General features: G+C 41.5%; 1 protein-coding gene across 6 annotated transcripts in view; it reads right to left on the bottom strand.

The window, feature by feature from the left end:
• The window catches only part of LOC112116495 (protocadherin-9), an 883,541-nt gene that overhangs the window by 572,734 nt on the left and 295,890 nt on the right, over positions 1 to 14,917 (bottom strand). The window lies entirely within an intron of this gene.

The raw sequence follows: 14,917 nt of genomic DNA on the forward strand, positions 1-14,917 counted from the left end.
TAATGTAGATTCACCAAATAAAATGTTTGTAGAAGTCCTTGCAAAGGGAAATACAGCTTGGTCTTTTCTTTTCCTTTTTAATTTACTACCGCTGTAATACATTCTAATGTCTGTTTCTTTCCCACAGCCATATCATTTGAACCCACTACGGAACTCAGAAGCCGAGTCTCCTACTCATCACTTTCTCTCTAAAATATTTGATTAACTTTTTGTATTTTGTATGCTCCATATAAACTTCATGGCCTCTAGTTCTAGTCCATCCAGAGATCTCATGTGGATGTTACAACAAACACTAGCCACTCTCAATTCAGATCTTGTCACTGTCTCATATGAGCTGCATTCTCACTCCATGTATGGTCTTCGTAGCCCTATGCTGTGCTCTTGCTCCAGTATAATTATAGTTTCCTTCAGGTAAGGTAACCAAAACTAGAATGTACGTCCAAACTGAGTCCTGGTGTAAGTGAATGCAAACATTTTAAAGTTAAGGGACTTGACCCAATCACATTCTTTTTGAATTTGGCCCTACAATTAACATATGTTTAGTCAGTACATTATAATGTGATAGCAGAATCTACAGTCTTATAGTATCCACAGACTATTAATATGTGTCCCTTAATACAATACTTGACCCTATTAAACTTATTTACTACTACTGCACATTTGAGTGATATTTTAATTTTTGGCTCTATCATTATGCATATAGGGTGACCAGATGAGAGGAAGAAAATATCGGGACACGGGGGGGGGGGGAGTAAACCGGTGGAGGGGGATAAAATGGAGTACCGCGAAATATCGGGACAAATTGCGTCCCAACCAACCAAACATCTAGATATCGGGACGGTCCCAATTTTATCGGGACGTCTGGTCACCCTATGCATACATCCTTCTACTCTACCACTTGAACTCATTCCCATGAAACTATACTTGCCTTGGACCTTATTTCTGTCCATGTTCATCATTTTAAACCTAAACATATTAGGGGATCAATCTAGGGTTGCCAGGTGTCTGGTTTTCGACTAGAACGCCCCGTCGACTCCAGTCAGTACCGCCGACCAGGCCATTAAAAGTCCAGTTGGTGGCACAGCGGGGACCCGGGGCTAAGGCAGGCTCCCTGCCTGCCCTGGCTCCGTGTGTCTCCCGGAAGTGGCCGCCAGGTCCTTGTGGCCCCTAGGTACATGGGCGGCCAGGGAGGCTCCATGCGCTGTGTCTGCCCCTAGTGCCGGCTCCGGGGCTCCCATTGGCCAGGAACTGCGACCAATGGGAGCTGTGGCGGCAGCACCTGTGGGCAAGGGCAGAGTGCAGAGCCTCCCTGGACGCCATGTGCCATGGGGCTGCAGGGACCTGGCGGCCACACCGCTGGGACCCTGCACACCCCTCAATATCCCAACATCCTGCCCCCAGCCCACTCCTGCACCCCAAGCTCCTCATCCCTGGTCCCTCACCAGAGCCCACACCCCTAGCTGGAGCCCATACCTCCTCCCACACTCTGAACCCCTTGGCCCCAGCCCTCTCCTGCACCCCAAACCCCTCATCTCCAGCCCCACCCCAGAGCCCACACCCCCAGACAGAGCCCTCACCCCCTCCCACACCCCAACCCCCTGCCCCAGCCCAGTGAAAGTGAGTGAGGGTGGGGGAGAGCAAGTGATGGTGGGAGGGGAGATTGAGTGAGCAGGGGCGGGGCCTCAGAGAAGGGGCAGGGCAGGGCAGGGGTGTTCGTTTTTTTGCGATTCAGAAATTGGCAACCCTAGATCAATCCTCAGGACTAGCCAACTGCACATGAGTAGGAATATGAGGGGAAAGTGACAAAATGGTATTCCACCTTTATGCTCCTCTGATCTGTTGGGATGGGTCAGCTCCTGGGACAAATTAGAGACCAAATTAGAGGGCTGTTCTAACTTATGCTGGATCCCTGGCACACCCCCAATTCTTTATAACAGGAGACAGGTGCTCAGGGATATAATGTGATGTAGGGTTGATGACATCCAGAGCACAAAGGGATCCCTTCAGGAGACAGTGGCTGACCCTAAATCTCATACTCCTCAAAGTTCAATCTTATAAAATCTCTCCTGCAAAACAGCTACCTTTCTCTGTCAGCTACTCCCCCTAATTCAATATTACCTGCAAATGTAATGCTTTCACATTCATTTTTTATAATGATTTCAACAAAGCTCTAAGGGGAACTGGACCCAGAATAGATTCCCTGGAGACAATGCTCCTTACCGACATTCATGAAGAATGAAAGCCTCCATTGTCCAGCTATGCTGGAAAAAGGAGAGGAGACACCGGAGGTAGTTTAATTAAGCCACAACTTTATTCCTACATGTCTGGGAGTACCCAGCAGATAAAAGTGTACAGTGCGGGTAATTTCATAATAATTTATATATATCTGGTAGGGGGTTGCTGTCAGCCTTCCCCCTCCTTTAACCATCCTTGTCCCCAGCCAACCCACTGCGGTAATCCCACCACTCCCCCTTTTCAAATGAGGGGGGCTATAAAGGAAGTGGGGTTGGCTCCCTGCTGTACCACTCATAAGAGCCCTGAATCTCTCCCACCTCCTGGTTTCTGCTCCTTTAAAGAATACTTCCTTTAAATCCTTTCCCAATCCATTTTTATCTGATCACTGATCACCTCCCTATGGAGTACCCGGACTGGACATCCACCCCATGGTTACATAATGACTAGAGACATCATAGCATAACTCCTGTTTCATGTTCACACCAACTAAGCCCCCAACCCACTGTGGAGAAGGCAAAAAAAAAATCACCTCGCCTTGGCCAATCTGGCAGTGAAGGAGAAATTCCTTCCCATTCCTCCAAGAAAGGAGCAACTAGCATAATGCCCACAGCAGAACATGACAAAATCTGGTATTTAACTACTCCTACAGGCAGGATGGTGGGTGTTACTCTTTCTGGCCCTGGTAAAAGAGGGCTTTTCATGCACCATCATGGACCTAAATAGTGCACCGCCCCACTTCCAGTGATCTGGGGGAAGATAGATCGGACCTATCTCAAGCTGCGTCAGCAAGTCACTTTCTGGCTATCTAGCCCTTGAAGAGTCCACAAGCCAGACCACGACCTCCACAGCTTAATATGTGGTAGGTCAAGTCCAACCCTTTTCTACCTTCTAAGCAATTACTCAGACATTTCATACAACAGGACTAGGCTCTGCATGCCTTTACATGGGAGTGGATGGAATGTCCTAAGGACCAGAAGAATCACAGTCCTATGCTCAGAGGAATGCAGTTGTTGTTCTCTCCCTATTCTCCTCCAGGTGTCCAGAGATGAGGCATAGCCATTGTGTGCGACAGTGGGGATAAAGTTGTGACCTCTTTGGGGAGAAACACTGGGTGGACGGCCACTGCATGATCAGGAACTCCATCAAGCATTCTCCCCTTGAGGTTGTGTGGCTCTAAAACGCCCCTCTTAGGGCATGGCTACACTTGCAAGTTAGAGTGCATTAAAGCAGCCCCGGGCGTCCTAACTCATGACCTGTCCACACTGGCAAGGCACTTAGAGCACCTGGACTCTGCAGCTGGAGCGCTCCTGGTAATCCACCTCCATGAGAAGATTAATGCTTGGTGCGCCTCAGCTGAAACACCCCGGCATCAGTGTGAATGAGGTGTTGCATTACTGTGCTCTGATCAGCCTCCAGAAACGTCCCATAATCCCCTTAAGTCAAGTGGTCACTCTTCTCATTGTTTTGGAATCACTGCAGGAATGCGGATATGCCCTTTCAAAGCTCCGTTCTGACAGCCAGCATGCTTATCTGCCCAGAGACAAAGCAAGCCATTACTGTGGAATGCTGTGTGTGTGAGAGAGAGGCGGGGGGAGGGAGGTCTGAATTTACAAGACAGCATGCTGACATGCTCTCAGCCCCCCCCAAAACCCACTCTCTCTACCCCCAAGTACACGCAACACACTCCCTGTCACACTCCACCCCCACACACACATTTGAAAAGCACATTGCAGCCACTTGCATGCTGGGATAGCTATCACAATGCACTGCTCTCTGTGGCCATTGCAAGAGCTGCTAATGTGGCCACGCCAGTGCACTTGCAGCTGTCAGTGTGAACAGACTGAAGCGCTTTCCCTACAGCGCTCTACGAAGGCTGGTTTAACTCAAAGCGCTCTACATCTGCAAGTGTAGCCATGCCCTTAGGCTGTGCCTAAATGTGGTAATCAAGTCCTCACTTTTATAGAGTTCATACAATAACCCTTCAGGAGAAACTTTGTCAAGAGGTTTCTGCCAATCCAGCTATGTTAAATCCACTGGCCTCCACCCCTGTAGATCAGCAGCTATTTAATTAAATCTCCTTCTCTATTCCTTGACCCAGACAGTCCCCAAAATAAAGGATTATTCTCCTGCTGTGTTCACAAAGCTCATCCCCCTTCTGATGCTGGCAGACCAGGTGCCAGCTCATACAAAAGCCTCAGGCCTCACTAAATGCTTACAAATGCATAGCCAGGCCAATTTACTTGTGTATTCGTTTAGATCAAAGTGATTGTTAAATGTATAAGATTGTATCTGGTGTTTAAACATCATGAAAACTAATCAGATGTTACTTGCATTGTTTTCAGTTACCCGTATCCCATTATAATGTAGTAGCAAACATTTACATTGTATATTCCCCTGTAACTAAATAACCCATCAAACGAGAAATGCAGTTGTGTAATGCAAATGAAAAACTTTAACAGAAAAGTGCTAATTTTCAAGCAAGTGGTTATTGTATGTGATTATCGGAGTCAAAGACTCAAAATGCATTCCTCACTCTCCCTCACCAAAGGAAAAGCCCACGTGGATCGTGACCCTGTCAACTTGTTTTCTGTGAGAAGAAGGTATAATTGTGGATTCATAGAAAGATTCTTCATCTCTGGACTGTTTGGACTCTTACAGGGAAGTGTCCCAGATGCAAAGCACAGATCCCCAGAGACAATCTGGGTACCCTGAAAAGACTTTTGGGAAACTGGCAATTTATTACATCATTTCGATCATTTGATTGTGACTCACCTATACATACATTTTACTGGCTTTAACCTTTCAATAATGCTCATTTCCTTTTCTTAGCTAATAAACCTTTTAGATAATTTACTATAGAACTGGCTACCAGCGTTGCCTTTGGTGTAAATCTAGAGTACCAATTGATCTGGGGTAAGTGACTGGTCTCTTAGGACCATAAGCAACCTAAATGTGATGTGATTTTGGTGTAAGTGACCTTTTATCCCAAACTCCAATTTGTTTGGGTGGCAAGATAGACTGGAGTGTCTGTGACTCCATGGTAAGACTGGTATAGTGATCCAGGAGTACACATTTGTTACTGGCTTGGTGAAATCTAATTATAGAACACACCACCAGTTTGGGGTATCTGCCCAGTTTTCTGACAGTCTGCCCTGAGATACACACTCATGATCATGAGCCACTCCAGACGGTATGACACCCTTCTTAACATGGAGTGCATTACAAGCAAATAGGAAGAGGTGCAGTAAAAAAAAAAAAAAAATGTAAGTCCTTTAGGACCTAAGAACAGCCATATTCAGTCAGCCCAGTGGTTTACCAAGCCCAGTATCCTGTCTTCTGACAGTGGCCCATGCCTCAGAGGGAATGAACAGAACAGGGCAATTATTGAGCAATCCGTCCTCTGTCATCCAGTTCCAGCTTCTTGCAGTCAGAGGCTTAGGGACACCCAGAGCACAGGATAAGCAGATCCTCAAGAAATTTCATGCACCCAAAATCACTGTGGTTTCTGGCTTGATCAAGTTTGTTGGTAGATAAACACTGCCACTGCCTCATGCTTGAAAAGTTTTGAATGTAATTGTCTGTCAATGATATGATTTATAACGCAATCTGCTGCTACTTCTTCTGCTGCAGATAACTCTAATTTGCCTCTACTGTATTAGAAATGATGAACTTGACAATCACTTTCAATTTTCCTATTTGACTTTAATTCCGGTTCGTGTGGCCAGTAACAGTAAATTTCCATTGTTCTCCCCCCAAAATAATAAAGGGACAGGAGCTTGCTATGTAGCAGTTGGCTATTGCTAAAAGACTCATTTATTGCACAATGAAGCTTTGGTCTAGTAAAATGTTTGGAAGAAAGTGGAGTGAGGAGTGATAAAGTTTTATGTTAGATTTTTGACTTGATCAAATACAGTAACACCTAGAGACCAGCTGAGATCAGGGACCCATTATGCTGTAAGAGACAGACAGACGAAGGGTATGGGAGGTTACAATATACAATCAGAGCGGGGAGAGCAGAGATTGGCTTTTGGTTTTGCTTCTATTTATTTTTATATTTGGGGTTTGTTAGAAGATTAGGTAAGCAGAAACAGAAAGGAAGAGGAAACACTGAAAGGAGCATACTGTACATAACATGAGTTTAGTAATACTATTCCAGGAAAAGCAAGTCACCATTTGAGATGTCTTTTCAATTTACAGTTCCAATACCTTGCTATGAATGGAAAAAAATATTCTGGTATTCTTGAGAGTAAATCCATAGAACTGGCTCAGCCTTAAAATGACAAATTATAGTCTATGAAAATCATTTATGACCTTGGGTAACTTGACTTCAGCTCTCTGTGCTTCATTCTCTCTATCTGTAAAATGGGAATAACAATATCTCCCTGTAAAGAGCACTTTGGGATCTATGGATGAAAATTATGATGTAAAAAAGAACATTTTTTCTTTACCATATTTGCTCCTTGTTTGTAGAGTCACATCTGTTTACTGTATTGATAAAGAAAGTTTTGACAATTGTTAGCAACAAGAGCCAATACAATAATCAGATGGAAGATTGAGCTAGCTTCTATTCTGCCTCATCCATCATCAACAGAATTGTCATATAAGTTTCAATACCAGAGTCTTTTATTGTGTGGATAGGGTGTGTGAGTCAGTTTTCAAATCACAGCTTCAGTTGCACAGCTGGCAGTTAGAAAAAATCATCTTTTGACTCATAAACTGAGCAAATTTGATAGGGAAGCTGTTGAGAGAGAATAAATATGGAACCTCACACTGTCATCTTCACGCAGTCACTTTTCTGACTATAACTGCTTTTTAAGAATGATGTGATTTAAAATGTCATGCTTTGGGCGTACAAGCAATAATCCCATTATCACTCATCCACAATGAACTGTAACACTTTAGATATTAATTTAGTCTCTGTGTAATATAGTGGAGCTATCTGAAGGCAGACTAGCTAGAAGCCCAATCCTAAATACACCTAAGATTTGGGGAGTATTTCCCTTACATTTTCTCTGAACTTGATCAAACATCCATGCTGATTATCTTTCATATTTGGATATATTCAACATCAAAATTAGCACAATCCACTGAGTATACACTGCAGACAAAATAGAAATGAATTTTAGCTATTTTAATAACCTCTATCTATGGAGCCTGCAACAAAGGCTACGTCTACACTACAAGCGAAGAGTGTAATTCTTGCTCATGTACACCGACTTGCACTAGTTCAGAGACACTAGCACTAGTATATATAATACCATAGCCACAGTAACATGGCAAGCAGCAGCAGAGGCCCATCACAGCTGTGCAAAGTACAAACCCACCTGAAACCAGTGGGTAGATATGCAGTACAATTTAGCCAGGTCTGCTGTTACCTGTGCTACTGCGGCTACGCTGCTATTTATGCTCATTCTAGTTCAATGAGAACTAGAGCAAGCAGGTATACATGAGCAGGAGGTTCACACCTGTGGGTCAGAGTGTAGATGTAGCTGACTTGAGAGGAATTAATATTAAATCTGCTTGCTTGCAAGTTAACCATCATAAAGGCAAGGCACGAGAAAATGTCTGGTTGATAGTTTAACTGTTGCATGAATTTATGGGGGGGAATAACTAGATTTTCATCATTTAGTTTAAGCCATCTACACACTTACAAAATAGGACACATATTTCAGTTGCACACCACAAACACATATTGTAGGCCAAAAAGGCTTGCCAATGATAGAAAAATAAATCATCATGCATGCTTGATCAATTTAGAAAAAAAAAATTAAGCGACAGTGGTAAGCTTCCAATCTCTTCAGCAACGTCAACTTGGTTGTGTCATGAATATATTGTTACACTTTAGAAAATAATTTGGATAGTTTTACTTTTAATAGCCAGACACTTATAAAAGAAGAGACTTCAATGGGTGACCCACCTGCAATACCCTATTTGAATCTCAGATCTGTAGAACAGCAAGGATTGAGGGCAGGGGACATTAAATTACATGAAGTGAGATAGGAAGATAACTTAATGAGATTTAATTTCCAAGAGGTAGCTTTCCTTTCATCTTAAATAAATCAAATGGAATTTTAACTCTAATCTTTAAATAGCTTTTAATAGACTGTCACCTACTTTTGCTTTTTGCTTATATTGATTGATATATATGGACATAGACTTAGAGGAGTGATCTGTCACTGTGTCCTATGAGAGACAGTATGGATTTCAGTTCCCTACACTGTCAAAGCGTGTGCTCTGAGCATTCACATATGAGGTTTCCTTGGTTTGGAAACTCAGTGGTCAACTTCTATTAAGGTCAGATCCAACATCCACTGAAATCAATTGCAAGACTTCAGTAGACTTCAATGAGTGCTTAGTGACTGACCAGAAGTGAGTGAGACCTTTAAATGAAGCCCTGGAGCTCCAAACACCTGGGTCTATACTTTGCCTTTCTTTTTTCCCATTGAAGCCAAGAGCTCCTTGAGTGTAAAGGAGTGTACTTGTAGTCCAAGTAGCTTGCTTTTGCACATACCATTCCCAATCTTCAACTACCGTTCAAATCCTCCTAAAGCAGCAATGAAAGCATACAGCAATTTTACTGAGGACTGCAGCATAAAAATTCAGTGTTATACCACTGCAAAAACTGGGCGTGATGATGCATATTTCCTTAGTATGCATTTGACATCCTAAATATGCTTTTAGAGGACACCTTATTCACATCAAGTGGTTTGGAGGATCATAAAGTAAATGGGGGAAAAAAAACTTACTAAACCATATATTGGATACTGCTGACATTTTCACTTGGTATCTCATTTCCTCCTCCTCAATATCATGTTTGTAAGGGTAGGTTGTTTGGGGGTATTTTTCTCTACCTAATCTGCCAATGCCTATTCAAAATAATCCTTGTTCTACAATGGTTCCCACTGGAAGAAGTAAGCTGGCAGTGATACAAACATCCCAAAAATACCTACAGCGGAGACATCTCTTTTCAGACACATTGTCAGAGCAGAAAGCTGAGAACTACAAAAACTATTTTTCCACATGCAGTTGCCAGTATGGCACCTGAAGTTAACAACAAAAGACATGAAATCCCCTGTGCATTTAAGTGATAATATTTAAATGGCAGGCTGAAAATTTGTTGAAAAATGAAATGCCGCGTATGTAAGCTGAGCACAAGGTTTCATTTTAAAGTTAGCCACTGGGGTTTGCATGCTGTAACAATTTTAGCCATACATGCAAACTTGCTGCCTTATATACTGCAAAAAAGCAGGTAGATTTTTAAGAGGTTTATATATCCTTGTCTGGATGCTTGGAGATTTAAGTATTTGACTTCCTCTATAATGCTAATGAGACTTGTGCACATAAATTCCCATGCAGAGGAAACTTGTTCTTTATAAGAGAAGCCCCCTCAGGGCTTTGTATCTCTGCTCATTGCTGCTCTGTCAAAAAAAAATATAAAAAAAAATGTTCCTGTGTGCAGCCACTGCTGACTGTGGCAAGTGCTAGCATACACCTGAGTCCTGTATTGTGTATACTGTTAAAAAAAAAAACAAAAACAAGTTAGCATCGGAGGCTCATATGAATGCGTAAATGATCCGATGGCAAAGGCAAAACTTTTTACAGGTTACTATGCAGCACCGTTAATGCAGCAGCAATGTCTAGTAGAACAGTTCAGCTTTCCTAAAGAGCTGCTTTCACACATCACTGAGTGAAATAAAATCTTAACTGTCTAACACTGTTCAGATACAAACAGGCATCTTCCTACTAGATGAAAACTGAGTTTCAACTGCCATCCTGGAAGTGAAGGACTCTAGAGAGTAGCATTCCTAGGGCCCATTCTGCACTCATATGACCTGTTAGTCACAGGCATCTTTAATGGTTCTCTTAACCTGTTCCCTCAGATGGTTTAGTCTCCTGATTCAAATTATTTCAATAAATGTTTTGCTGTTGCCTTTTTCAGTCCCTTCCTAGTGGCACTGACATATATGAGGGTTAGCAGAGACCACAAAGTCTCACAAGAGTGGGTTGGCACAGCTTAGTCTTTGGTGTCTTTTATGCAGGGAGGTGATGGCTTGGAGTTGTTGTGGTAGAAGAGCCTTACCAAAAGCAAAGTGTGGCTTTTCCCTGAGCAATCAACTTTTCCAGTGGAAGATTTAACGTATGCCATTTATCCCATGGAAGCAGGCCTTCTCATATAATACACACACACATATATGTATACACACACACACATTAGAGAGAGAGAGCGAGAGAACAAACCCTTGTAACCTCAAGGATTTTTCTGCATGATGTCCTATTGCTAAAAGTTCTAATTTCTGATCTCCTGGAAACCTATCATTTTCTTCTTTAGAGGTCAAATTTTCTTGGGAAATTTGTACCCTTTATCTCTGGCATCAATGGTGTTTTTCTCAAAAAAGATTATGCATCATTAATGGAAGGATCACAATAACATATATTTAAAGAAACAAGATTATCAGAATCCAATGGGGACGAAACCCCCCAATTTTTTTAACTCTACAGGAAACATTAAAATGACATTGTCAACAGTATATATTAACACCACAGAGCTGATTTACTTTCATAATCCCAATAGTACAGCAAAAGTTGGCACTCGTTCTGAATAAACCCTTTCAAGATTTAGCACTGCAACCACAATAAAATAGATTGATTGAGCCTAATTTCCTAATGGGGTGCATGAATCCCCAAGTGGATTCACAGAGTGGATTAAAAAAAAGTTGTAATCTAAATGTCCAATGCAAGGGCTATACTGCTGTCTATACAAAATCTGATTTCAGAATATTTCAGCCAGATCATATAATAGTGATAAATGCAAAATAAAGACCTAGATAGATAAGAGTATATAGAGACAGATTAGATATACAGACATATAGACAAGATAAGTTGTGCCTCTCAGTTTGGATAGGTAATGAAGTGAGTTTCTTTCCCTGAGTGGTGTGGTGTTGGTTTTTTATTTGTTTTCTTTTTTGTTATGTGAAATGATCAGGCCTTTCAAGAATTTAGCATTCAGCAAATACCAAAAGGATACTGGTAACGGCTTGGCAGGGAAAGAAAAAGAGGTGGGGAGGAGGAACTGAAATAGAGAGATTTTCGAGATAAATGAAAGTAATAGAAATATGATTCTAAACAGCAGTATCTGTTCGGTGCATCATTTTCTGCCTGGATAGTGTAAACCTCAGGTCATACAGCCAAATACCAAATGTAGCAAGTGAAGCCCCATTTTCTTCCTTGAGTAAGGTATCCCCTCCTGCCACGTCAAGACGAGCAAATTACTCCACCTGTCTAACTGATCCCCAGCATTCAGCCTGACACTGACAATGGCAGTGCACCTGTTAGTATGACAGACAAATGATTGGCAGGATGGCATTTGCCACTTTCTATAATAAGCTGGTTATTATACAACGATGTTTGACAATCTAGAGACCTAGCAAATATGAAAGTGCAACTAGATGTGTGTTTGAAAAAGCAAAACAGGATAAGGGTGAGACATGCCCCTGAATGAGTTCAGTGCAAAGGGCTTCTTTCATTTTGATTATTTTCAAAAGTTTGTGCTTCTTTTTCTCTTTAGGGCTGAATTACTTCATTTACTTGTAACTGCCAACAATCAGCATGAAAGCCAATTCCTGTGCTTCCTTACTTTCTGAAAATAAACTATGTGTAAGATTACAAGACACTGTCTTGCTGTAGTGACTCGGATAGACTACCTCTGTGAATGGCAGGGAGTGCAAGCCAGAGACACTATGGGTATGTTTACACTACAGTTAAAAGCCAGTGGCTGGCCCGTGCCAGCTGGCTCAGGTTAAGGAACTGTTTAACTATGGTAGAGACCTTCAGGCTCATGCTACAGGCTGAGCTCTGTGGCTCTGCCACCTTACAGGGTCCTAAAGCCTGGGCTCCAGGCAAAGCCTGAAGATCTACACAGCAGTTAAACAGCACAAGCCAGTCACGAGTGTCTAATTGCAGAGCAGATATACCCTATGGCTACAGCCTTTGAAAGAATGTGCAATTTCCCTCATAATAGACCATCTCCTTTGGCTGCTGCAGGAGGCAGAGCCATCACACTCCCAACTCTCCACTCAATTCCACCTCCTGCTTCCTTTGATAGGTTAGCACTGCCATGGGCACTAGCCTCATTCAATCCTTGCACTCAGAGCATAGTGACTGGATTAATAGCTCCTGACCTGGGGCTTCTTATGTCATAGCTTCCAATTTGTGGACCAGCATAGGGGTAGGCACAAATCTAGCACCAAGCCCTACATGCAGAATTAAGCAACAAGCTATGTACACAGAAACAAAGGAACTCCCATAGTGGATCAGTAACGTGAACCATGTAGTCCAATATCCTGTCTCCCAGTGGCAAGTGCCAGATGTTTCCAAGCACAGTGCAAAAAAAAAAAATGTTAGGCAGATGTGAGGTAACCCGTTCCCTATAATCCTTAGGAGTCAGAGATTGCTTTAAATCCTGAAACACGACCTTTTATCTCCCTTCCCATACTGTCTAGGATGGTCTCAAACACCTTCCAGGGATGGTCTAGATTTACAGTAGAGCCTCAGAGTTATGATCACCAGAGTTACGAACTGACCAGTCAACCACACACCTCATTTGGAACGAGAAGTATACAATTAGGCAGAAGCAGAAACACACACACACAAAACCCCCGAATATAGTACAGTACTGTGTTAAATATAAACTACTGAAAAAAGTATAAAAAATAAAGCAGCATTTTTCTTCTGCGTAGTGAAGTTTCAAAGATGTATTAAGTCAATGTTTAGTTGTAAACTTTTGAAAGAACAACCATAACATTTTGTTCAGAGTTACGAACATTTCAGAGTTACAAACAATTCCCTAGGAGTTCATAACTCTGAGGTTCTACTGTATTTGGTCCTGCTTCAGCACAGGGAACAGGACTTGATGACCTCTTGGGCAACCTTTTAAGCCTGCATTTCTATGATTCTATGATTATTAACAAATTATTATAACATTGGATATTCTTGCTATCCATATAAACATCCAAATTCTTCAAAGGTGCAAGGTTATTGTTAATTATGGAATGTTGTAAAAGCATGACAATGCCAAATTGTTATTTGTGTTACATGATAGCTACTCACCCTGGAGAAAGTTACTGGGATTTTAAGATAGGTGACTTTTTCAGAAATATTTATATATAAGACTGAAAATGATGACCCTGCACCTGAAAACATATAGATTATATTTGCACTAGTCATATAAAAATTTCCTTTCTGTAGCAATGATAAAGTAAATTGATATAAAATGAACTAAAGGCTATATTCAGAAAATGATAAATGATGTCAAATTTCCACAATGCTCTCTTGAAATTGTTTGTCCTTGTTCCAGTCTTGATCCCTGGGTCAGGATTCTTCATTACCCCATTAACTTCTTTCTGTTCTGAGGAATATCCTTTTACTATGGCTCTTTGTTTTCTATCATCTAAAGAGTTTTTAATCTACAACAAGTGTTAGTCTCTTAACCTGTGGTTATTTATTTCCCTTAATAGTCTTCTGTCCAAAGCTTTGTGAAAAGCCAAGTAAATTGTATCCATTTGGTCACTGCTAGCTGCTATTTTATTAAACTTTTCAAAGAACTCTAATAGGTTAGCGAGGCATGATTTTCCCTTATAGAAGCTAAGCTAGTTTGACGTTTGACGCTGTCAAGCTATACTCATCCAAGGAACGTTGTTTATTATTATTAAAATTATTATGTTTATGCCATAATTTTTACTGGAGTGTTGGTAAATTCCTATTCTAAGGACTCTTTTCCTCCCATGGCATTATGAGATATGGCAGAAGACAAAGGAGACTATGGAGCGATAGAGTTACTTGAGAAACTCAAGTGGGAATGCTACTATCAGAACCACTATTTGACTTTGGATTCTGTGGGATATGAAGGTGTGAACTCATAAACCACTGGAAGTTTACTAGGGGTCATGGTGGATTCTCCCTCACTGACAGTTTTTAAACCAATACAGGATTTTTTTTTCTAAGCGATGTGCTCTAGGAATTATTTTGGGGAAGTTCTATGGACTGTTATAAAAGAGGTCAGACAAGATGATCACAATGGTCCCTTCTGGCCTTGGCATTTATAAAGATATGAACCTATGAAATTGTAGGTATACATTCTTTGGATTTTCTGCTTTTGTTCACATACCAATAGGGTTCCTGAAACTATCCTTCCTGTGCTGCTGTGCCAATACATTATGACGGAGATTTCAAGTTGTCTCTGCTGTCTCACTGCAATAATGCAACTCGTTCAAGCACCTTTAGTGGCATTATGTAAGAATGCTTGTTTTAATCACTCTTGGCGCTTTTTTTCTGTAAATAGATTATAGTGTCATGCTATTCTATTATACTATAATTAATATATTAACATTTATTGTATTCTCTGCTATGACCATAATGATCCAAGCTAAAGCCTGACTATAATCTACCATCCAAAGGGTATTACTGAGTATGATAAACTTGGATCATTAGCTCTAAAAAGTGTAATTTGCTTTTGCAAGAAGCAGTGATTGGAAATCCAGGATGTAGAAACTGAGTGCTAAAAAGAATTAACACTACTTGCTGTGTGGCTTTGGGACAGGATATGACTGGTGGCTTTGGGACACATACATTTCACAGTTTACTCATGGTGAGAAGTGTTTCTAACCCTGTGAACTTTTACTGCTGG

Source organism: Terrapene carolina, unplaced genomic scaffold (assembly GCF_002925995.2).
Source record: "Terrapene carolina triunguis isolate 2854851 unplaced genomic scaffold, T_m_triunguis-2.0 Scaffold18, whole genome shotgun sequence".
NCBI lineage: Eukaryota > Metazoa > Chordata > Testudines > Emydidae > Terrapene > Terrapene triunguis.